Source organism: Octodon degus, unplaced genomic scaffold (genome assembly GCF_000260255.1).
Source record: "Octodon degus isolate 3935 unplaced genomic scaffold, OctDeg1.0 scaffold00015, whole genome shotgun sequence".
In the NCBI taxonomy this organism is placed as follows: domain Eukaryota; kingdom Metazoa; phylum Chordata; class Mammalia; order Rodentia; family Octodontidae; genus Octodon; species Octodon degus.
Genome location: NW_004524591.1, coordinates 13,938,465 through 13,948,461, shown reverse-complemented (window position 1 = coordinate 13,948,461; position 9,997 = coordinate 13,938,465). Strand labels below are relative to the sequence as shown.

At 42.4% G+C, this 9,997-nt stretch overlaps 1 pseudogene; it reads left to right on the top strand.

Moving 5' to 3' along the window:
* The first annotated feature begins 6,662 nt into the window (after positions 1–6,662).
* Positions 6,663–9,630, top strand: LOC101592742 (annotated as a pseudogene).
* Positions 9,631–9,997: the final 367 nt, after the last annotated feature.

Below are 9,997 nucleotides of genomic sequence, written 5' to 3'. Positions count from 1 at the left end.
TATATATATATATATATGCAAATATATATATATGCAAATGGATAGATCATTCACCTCACAGCAGGGTCCTGATGGCATTATTGCATCTATTCCTTCCACCTACTCTTCAGAGCACTCTGATTCCAACTTTCTAGCCTGGATCTTCAGTTTTCCCTTTACTTCCAAAGGTCCCCACATCTTACTTAGCCCCTTTTTGTTTAAGTCAACTATAGCCTGCAACCAAATTTAATATACTATTTCACTATTCATTTGCTACCAGCTCCCTACCTGAATAAGACCCTGGGCTATCCTTCTAAGACTTCCAATTTTAACAGGTCTCACACTCTTCTTGTCTGTTTGTCTACTTGTTTGTTTGCTTGTTTTGCAATGAGCACTGAACCCAGGACCTTTACACTGAGCTATATCTCCATGCCTTTTTTACTTTTTTATTTTGGAACAGGGTCTTGCTAAATTGCCCATGCTAGTCACAAACTTGTAAACCTCCTGCCTCAGCCTCCCAGGGTGGGATTATAATCATGTACTATCATGTGATGCTAGCTCTAACATCCTTTAATTTTATTCTATGATTCACTGGTTCCCTGATTCTCACTTTGTCTATGATTTCTATCCCCATCTGTATAGGCAAAAATTTCTCTGCATCTCTTTCAAGTCACAGAATGCTAGCAGATCTGGTCCATCTGCTATTCATTTTCTCTAACTCCAAGACAATTTGCCCATAAAAACTACTTTAGGCTTTCTCCTTTCTCCCAATACTCCTTTGTTTTCTGAATGGATGGTCTTTTCCCCATTTGTGTAAGAATACTGAAGAGATTTATCATCTGTACCATAGTCCTTTGTTTCATCTTTTCTCCAATCTGCCTCTACCTCATTCTCCCTCCACTCTTTTCCCTTCTGTTTGCTAAACCATCTCCCTAGAATGCAGGGAGAGCTCAACTAACTATTATCTTTCCTTTTAAAAATTAATGGCCTTACTGATATATATTTGATATGCAAGGAACTGTACATATTTAATGTGTACAATTTGTTGAGTTTGAGCCTATGCAAACACTCATGACACCATCACCACAAGCAAGGTTATAGACATGTTCAGCACCTTTCTGAGTCTCCTCATGCCCACTTATTACTGTTTTAATGTTTATGGTAAGTGCAGTTAACTAAAATTCTACCCTGTTAGAAAATATTGAAATGTAAAATATTATTGTTATTATTATAAGACTTACTCATCTTGTGTGCTTGAAACTTTATGCCCTTTGATCAATACTCCCTAATCCCCTTCTCCCTTTTCCCTGGCAACCACCATTCTACTCTCTGTTTTTATGAATTTGAATCCTGCACTATTTTTCCTTCTGTATCTGGTTTATTTCATTTAGTATAATATAGTTCAAGTTCTTTCATGTCATTGCAATAGGATTGCCTTCTTTCATAAGCCTACTAATATTCCTACTGCATGTAAATATCACATGCCATTATCTACTCATCGGTCAATGAACACTGAGATTAGCCCATGTCTTGGTTATTGCAAATAATGTTGCAGTGGATATGGGAATGAAGATGTCTCCTCAGCATGTTAATTTTATTTCCTTTAGATATACACCCAAAAATGGGATTGCTTGGTCATATGGTATACAGGAAACTCCATAACGACAGCAACAAGCATGTACCTTTCAGTTACCATGTTCGATGCATAAAGGACACTCAGGCTCTATATCACCTGTTTATGAAAAATATAAATAAATAATAGCAATTAAAGTAATAAGAGTTTTGGGTTGGGGAGGTATCTCAGTGGTCTAAGTGCCTGCCTGTCAAGCTCAAGGACATGGGTTTGATCTCCAGTATCACATGTCATGCTGACCCCTGAACCCCTGACTCACCAGGGCAGCCACCTAAAATGGGCATGGTAGTGCACACCTGTAATCCCAGTGCTGGAGAAGCTAAAACAGAAGGATCACTATGAGTCTTAACTGCATAGCAAGACCCTGTACCAAATAAATAAATAAATATTTTTAAGTGATGATTTTTAGTAGCATTACTTGCAAGGTGTTGGGGGGCAGGGAGACTGAGGAGGTCAGTAAAGTTTCCTTGAAGCTAAAGAATGAACTGGAGCTGCCCAGGTAAAGAAGGGAATGATAGGCAGAGTAAAAAGAAAGAAGAATGAACAAGAAAAGAAAAAATTGCCGAGACTATTGAGCTCCAGGTAAGATCTCACATATAGATACAAATCCCTGACTGACAGGCAACTGGAAATCTTAAAATTACAGTCTCAAGTTTTCTCATGAGTCCAGGGAGACAGAAAAGGTGGGTTGCAGAAATTTCCTTAAAGTGTTAGGGAGCAGGCATGTCAGAAAAGAGCAATTCGAGAGGTATGGTTATTAGTGATACATAAGTGATTTGTGGGAGCATCATGGGAACCAGGCTTGGCAAAAGGCAAAGAGGAGGCTGATAGGTCAGATGAAAATAGAGTCTTTGGGGGTTCTGTCGTGTTCAAGATTAAATGAAAAACTTAACAAGACATGAGGCTGTGGTTACAAGATGAGATTCAGAGTTCAACTCTCTAAAGTAAAACCCTTCTTGATGTTGACATAACCCAGTGTATCCAGATGTGAGTGATTGGGAGGAGACAGAAAAGTTCACTGGAAATGAGATAGTGATGCTGGTATGTGGGAGACCAGATGGGAAGATTAAGGCCTCACTGGCCTCTTCTGGGAGCACTACAGAGAAAGGGGGCATGAGTGCGTACTGACACGCTGCAGGGGAAATTAGCACAGCTGAGATCGTGTTGTTGACTGGGTTATGTATCATGGATGGTGGGAGAGAGATGAATCCTATTGTTCTCTGATTGTTTGCGCCCTCTGTCACCGCGAATAACCAGGGAGCACCAGTCACTCGGGCTCTTTGTCCAAGAGTGACAAGGATCCCCTGATCCCCCACATTTTAATCTACTCTGCATCTCTTTTTGTTTCATCTCTGTCACCCCTTGGTTAGGCACAACTCATAAGTTGGCACCCTGCACCTTGTGCGGGATGGGGCATTCCTACAGACACTGAACTCCTCAAGTTCTTAGGAAGAAATTGGAGTAAAATTTTAGAAATTACATATGACCTGGCTATTAACCTCTATGTTTCAGTTTCCCTGTCTGTAGAATGATAATGTTATTACTTTCCCCCAAAGAGCTGTTATGCGATTTAAAGCTCCAAGTGCTCTAAAGCTCATAGAGCGCTGCCTGGCACAGAGTAAGCACTGTTTTAAGGCTAACAATGCACCAGTTCCCAAAGTCTGTATGAATTCGCAAGCATGAGTCAGGCAGGCAGCTCAGGGTATGACACAATGCTTTGAAAAGGCAGAGATTTTCAAGGTGCAGACAAGTTATACCCAAACGCCAGGTAGGGGACACACTGCTGGATGGGATGGGGGCGACAACACCTGGGAGTGTTAGGTGGGTGGTGGGGAGCATGATGCGCTAAAGCATCGTGTTCGTCCACTTTCAGTTGATCATCACTCTTAAGCCATGTAAACCCTTTATCATCAGGACTGTCACTTTTTTCAATGGAAGTTACAAAATGTCTTTTTCACATGAAATTGCCCATTTATTTAAAAAGGTAGTTAAACTCATAAAACCGCAAGATATAAAATATTACTGGATCATCCTTCACTCATAGGCCACCTGTCTGAAGCCCTGGCTTTCAGGAAAGTGAAGTTGAGAGATTGGGAGAAACCCAGCAAGCAAGCCTCCCATGTCCACAGCCTGGTGGATGGAGGAGAGGGAGAAAAGTGCTGCCTCTCAGGGGCAAGGAGCGTCTGCAGGTGGGAGCTGGCCTCTGCTGCAATTTTGCGAAGAGGCAGAATTTTTTTTAATAGGTTTTAGTGTATGGATCTTAAAGATGTTCTTAGTTGTAATAGTTGAAGCTATTACACATTAAGTGGCACTAATTTTTGAAGTTTTTCTTCCAGTGGTTTCTTGTGAATACATAGGAATACAACTGGCCCTGTCTCTTGTTTCCTGTTGAACTCATTTATTCCCATAGGTCAGTGGGGGTGAGGCAGAAACTTTGGATGAACAGGCTCAAGGACCAGAGCACGGGGAGGGGAAGGGGGGAAGGAGTCACTAGGAGCTCCCATAGGAGGGACAGGCACAGGCAGTGCAGGGGGAGAGTAAGAGTGTTAGGTTGCAAATAGCACCCTGGCCTCCAGCTCCAGCAAGTGACAACAGACTGATCTGCTGTCCTGACTCCTGAGGACACCATTTCCACATCACCCCTCCTCCTGCCAGTGTCTTCAGTTCTCCTCCAGGGGCCCTTCGCCTCCTTTTTCCAGACACATTCCATTTTCTCTTTTGTGAAAAGCATTTTCTGTGTGATATACGACCCTTCGTTAAGTCTCCTGGCACCTTCTCCAGCCATTTCGGCTCTCCTGTCCCGTGGGCTCTTCTCCCTCCTCTCCTCACTTAGACGTGCCCTAATCTCAGTCCTCATCTCTTCATTTCTGCTTGTTCCCTTAGAAAATTATTCATCCCCAGGTCATAATTGCTATTTCTGGCCTGTGACTTCCAAATCTACCTCACACTGACGTCCAATTCCACATTTCTAACAGCCTCTTTATAAATGACACTTTCCTTACCAGTCCATGAAGCTTAGTAATTTATTCATTAACATTTGTACTCTGGCACCTAATCTCCTGCCTGCTAAGCAATAAGTACTCAGCAACTTTTTTAAAAATAAGTGAATCCCTCAAATGTACATCCATTTCATATACAGTATGTCCAACAGTTAATGATTTTCTAAATGTTTACATACACAGAAAAGCAAGCATGTTCATGTATTTGTCTTGTGAATGAAAATATAGTCATTACTGATGCATGCTAAATCATAATAATTTATCATTTTTATTTATAATTTTCTGTCCCATATGAATATTTAGTCAATATATTTTGCTTTTAGCATCTGATGAGGAACTAATTTCTCCTTTTTTGTAAAGAAAAGTAAAGATAAATTTATTATCTTCAAGCCAAGTGACCTACATTCTCCCCATATCTAGGCTTCCCACATTGGCATTATTATCAAAGCAGCTTCTCCTATAAACTCATATACTGTCACTTACAAAGCTCTTTGTCCTCCTTCACAGCTTCCCTTAGACTTCAGCTCTTGTGCCTGCTTTGTTCTGCCTCCATTTTTGCCTAGACTGCCAGCACCTCACACTGGATCTATTAGGCAGATTATATTATATTCCACCAGAGAAAACAATTCAAAATCCTACTGGCATATAATAGCAAGGGTCTTTTCTCCCTCATATTAGGTGTTTAGGGGGCTGGGGAGATAGCTCAGTGGAATAAATGCTTACCTGACAAGCTCAAGGTCCTGAGTTCAATCCCTGGTACCACCAAAAAAAAAAAAAAATGAACCTCATATTAGGTGTTCATTATGGGTTGACTGAGGGTTTTGCTTCTGTCCTACACACACACACACACACACACACACACACACACACACACTCCAGAACCTAAAAGGAAAAGCCAAATCTGGAGCATTACAGTCATGAGGGCGAGGGAAGTAGAGAACAGGAGTATCTTGGACTGCTAGGCAATCACTTTTATCTAGAGATGACACACATGCCCCAAACCACAAAGGATCCAGGAAGTAGAATTGTGCCATATGCTTAGTGAGGAAGAGAACCGTAAATACTTGTAAGAACTAATATCTACCATACTTATTAGAGAAGCTTCTAGACTGACTCCCCTCTCTCCAAACTATCCTATTTACCTAGATTCTTGGCCCATTGGATTTAGAGGCCCAGAGGTTAGCCTGTAGCCCCAGCTTCTCATGTATTCATAGAAGGACCATCATTATTTAACTTCCTTGCATCTAATTTTTTAGCAATGCTTCTCCCTACCTAGAATCCTGAGAATATACGAAATACTGGATAGAAATGCTTACACACATTAATGGTAACAAATTGAATGAACTACTGCAATGTTAATTCAGTGGCTGGCTTATAAAACTGGTGAGGCCTGTGATGTGTGTGTGTGAAAGGTGGGGGAGATGAGTCCTTGGTGTGGCTGGCTGCCTTGGGGTCTAAAGCACTTCCTGTGCCCTGAGGGGGTGGGAGGCTCCATGCCTGCATTGGATTGCTGAGTTGGGATTACTGCCCCATGCATGAGCTTCACGCCTCTTGTCTCTTTACTGGGAAGTCCTGAGATCATAAGGTCTGACCACCTGCTGGGTCTAAGAAAATGAGGCAGAGTGATTTCTTTTCCTTCAAATAATTATCTTTCCCTTTATATTGTTCTTTTATTCTCTTCTTTGTCCTATGACATTTCCTTTACTACCTAAAGAATTGTTCTCTTCCCAAAGGTATCTGAATCACTCCTCCGCCATGGGATGTCTCTGTGTCACCTCCTACTGACATCCACGGCAGCACTGGAAGATGTGACTGTCCCCACAATGCTCATATGGTCATCCTGCTTCCTCTCACTTCTCTCAGCTGGGTGTTACTATGGTAAAATGCCTGAGAAAATCAATTTTTTAAAGGTGAAAAAGGAGAGCAGGCAACTGACTGAGGAGCACTCCTGGGAAACACAGCCACCCAACAGAGCTAGCAGAGCATGGGCTGACACATCCTGGTGCAGCTGGGTCAGAGAGCAAGTGGACTGGCAAATGCTGGATGCAGTCATGATCACCTCAGCCGCTGGAATTATTTCTCTTCTGGATGAAAAAGAATGACAGCTTAGGGAATTTGCACTACACAAATTGAATGCAGTTGTCAATGACTTCTGGGAAGAAATTTCTGAGTCTGCAGACAAAATAGAAGTTTCATATGAAGATGAAGGTTTCCAGAGTCGGCAGTTTGAGGCCTTAGTGGCATCTAAAGTATTTTATCACCTGGAAGCTTTTGAAGAGTCTCTGAATTATACTCTTAGAGCAGGTGATCTCTTCAATGTCCATAATAATTCTGAGTATGTGGAGACTATTATAGCAAAATGCATTGATCACTATACCAAGCAGTGTGTGGAAAATGCAGATTTGCCTGAAAGAGAGAAAAAAAAAAAAAAACAATTGGCCAGAGATTGGAAGGCATCATGAATAAAATGTTCCAATGATGTCTAGAAGATCACAAGTATGAGCAGGCTATCAACATTGCTTTGGAGACAAGAAGACTAGATGTCTTTGAGAAGACCATACTAGAATTAAATCACGTTCCGGGAATGCTAGCTAACAGCCTGAAGCTCTGCATGTCTTTAATACAGAATACACAGTTCTGAAATAAAGTACTAAGAGTTCTAGTTAAAATCTACATGAATTTGGAGAAACCTGATTTCATCAATGTTTGTCAGTGCTTAATATTCTTAGATGATCCTCAAACTGTGAGTGACATCTTAGAAAAACTGGTGAAGGAAGACAACCTCCTCATGGCCTATCAGATCTGCTTTGATTTGTATGAACGTGCCAGCCAGCAGTTTCCGTCCTCCATGGTCCAGAATATTGGAACTGTGGGTACCTCCATTGCCTCTGTGGCTGGCTCCACCAACACAGATGCTGTTACAGGTTCTGAGAAAGACAGTGAGATGATGGAGACAGAAGACAAGACAGGCCGTACACTTGCAGGAAAGACACCAGATGCAAATTCAGAGCCTAAGGACCAGACTTTGAAAATGATTAAAATTTTAAGTGGTAAAATAGTTATTGAAATACATCTGCAGTTTCTAACACAAAATAATAGCACAGACCTCATGATTCTAAAAAACACAAAGGATGAAGTACGGAATTCAGTATGCCACATGGCAACTATCATAGCAAACTCTCATCCACTGTGGGACTACCAGTGACCAGTTTCTTAGAGATAATTTGGAATGGTTGGCCAGAGCCACTAATGGCTAAGTTTACTGCTACAGCCAGTTTGGATATAATTCACAAGGCTCACGAAAAGGAAGCATTGCAGTTCATGGCAACCTACCTTCCCAAAGACACGTCTCCAGGGTCAGCCTACCAGGAAAGCGGGGTCTCTATGCACTGGGGCTCATTCATGCCAAACATGGTGGTGACATAATAGATTGCCTGCTGAATGAGCTCAAGAATGCCAGCAATATCTTTCAGCATGAAGGCAGCCTGGGCCTTGGTTTGGCTGCCATGGAAACTGCACACCAAGATGTTTATGATTTGCTGAAAACTAACTTTACCAGGATGATGCTGTGATGGGAGAAGCAGCTGGGCTGGCCCTAGGTTTGGCTATGTTGGGCTCTAAAAATGCCCAGGCTATTGAGGACATGGTTGGCTATGCCCAGGAAAGGCAGCATGAGAAGATCCTGAATGGTCTCGCTGTCGGCATTGCCTTAGTGATGTATGGGAGGATGGAAGAGGCTGACATGCTCATTGAGTCTCTCTGTCAGGATAAGGACCCAATTCTTCATAGGTCTGGAATGTATATAGTGGCCATGGCTTATTGAGGCTCTGGTAACAACAAAGCTATTTGATGCCTGCTACATGTTGCTGTCAGTGATGTTAATGATGCTGTTAGGAGGGCAGCAGTCAAATCACTTGGCTTCATTCTATTCAGGACCCCTGAGCAGTGTCCTAGTGTGGTCTCTCTACTATTGAAGAGTTACAACCCTTATGTGCATACAGAGCCGCAATGGCCCTGGGCATCTGCAATGCCAGTATGGGAAGCAAGGAAGCAATTAATTTGCTAGACCTAGGGACAATTGGTCCTGTGAACTACGTGAGGCAAAGGGCTCTCATAGCCTCCACACAAATAATGATCCAACAGACTGAGATCACATATCCAAAGGTGAATCAGTTCCGACAGCTTTATTCCAAAGTCATCAGTGATAAGCATAATGATGTCATGGCCAAGTTTGGCACTATTCTGGCTCAGGGCATACTAGATGCACGTGGCCATAATGTCACAATCTCCTTACAGTCCAGAATCGGGCACACACATATGCTTTCTGTGGTTGGTGTCCTTATCTTTACCCAGTTCTGGTTCTGGTTTCCTCTCTCACATTTCTGTCATTGGCCTAAACAGGAATTTAGAGATGCCAAAGTTTCAGTATAAATCAAACTATAAACCATGTGCATTTGTGTATTCTGTCCTTCTGGAAATACCAAAAGGAAAAGGTTTCTACTGCTGTGTTATCTATTACTACCAAAGCCAAAGAGAAGGAAAAAGAAAGTAAAAATGAGGATGAGAAAAATGGAAGTGGATGAAACAGGAAAAAAGAAAAAGGAACCTGAGCCAAATTTCCAGCTGTTGGATAACCCAGCCTGAGTTGTGCCCACCCAGCAGAAGGTCCGCACCATGCCAGAGACCTGTAGGTACCAACCTTTCAAGCCACTCTCCATCAGAGGCATCACCATTCTGAAGCACACCAGTGAAAACATATAAAAGCTGATGGAACCCATGGCGGTGCACCACCCCAAAATCAAGGAGGAACGGCAAGAGCCAGAGCCCCCAAAGCCATTTGAGTATATGATGACTAAGGGACCAGACAAACTCCCACTGTTCAAAGCCCATCTGGCTGTGGAGAGAGTAGGCGGGAGCCCTCACAGGACCGGCTCCTCCGTGCATGTAGCCTCACTCTGTGCCCACCTCAAGAACTTGTCTCCAAGTCTTTGGCTGAAGAGAAAACATGTGACTACTTAGTGTGCTCTTTCACAGGCCTTGGTTTTCAAATAAATATATTAAAATCTCCAGGTAAAAAGGTTTATTTTGGCTCCCAGTTTCATAGACTTCGATCCATGGTTGTCTCATCCTGTTTGGGATGTGTGGCAGCACAGTATGTCATAGCCTTCTCACCTCATTGCAGCTGGGAAACAAAGAGAAACAGGAAAGGACCAGGATCCTGATGTTTCCTTTAAGGACACACTCCCAAAGATGTCATTCCACTGCCCCACTTTCTGAAGGTTTAGCCATCTCCCAGTAATACCAAGCGACAGCAACCAAGCCCTTAACACAGCCTTAGCCAAACCTTTTTGGACTATATCCAAACACAAATACTATCTTGTGTTTC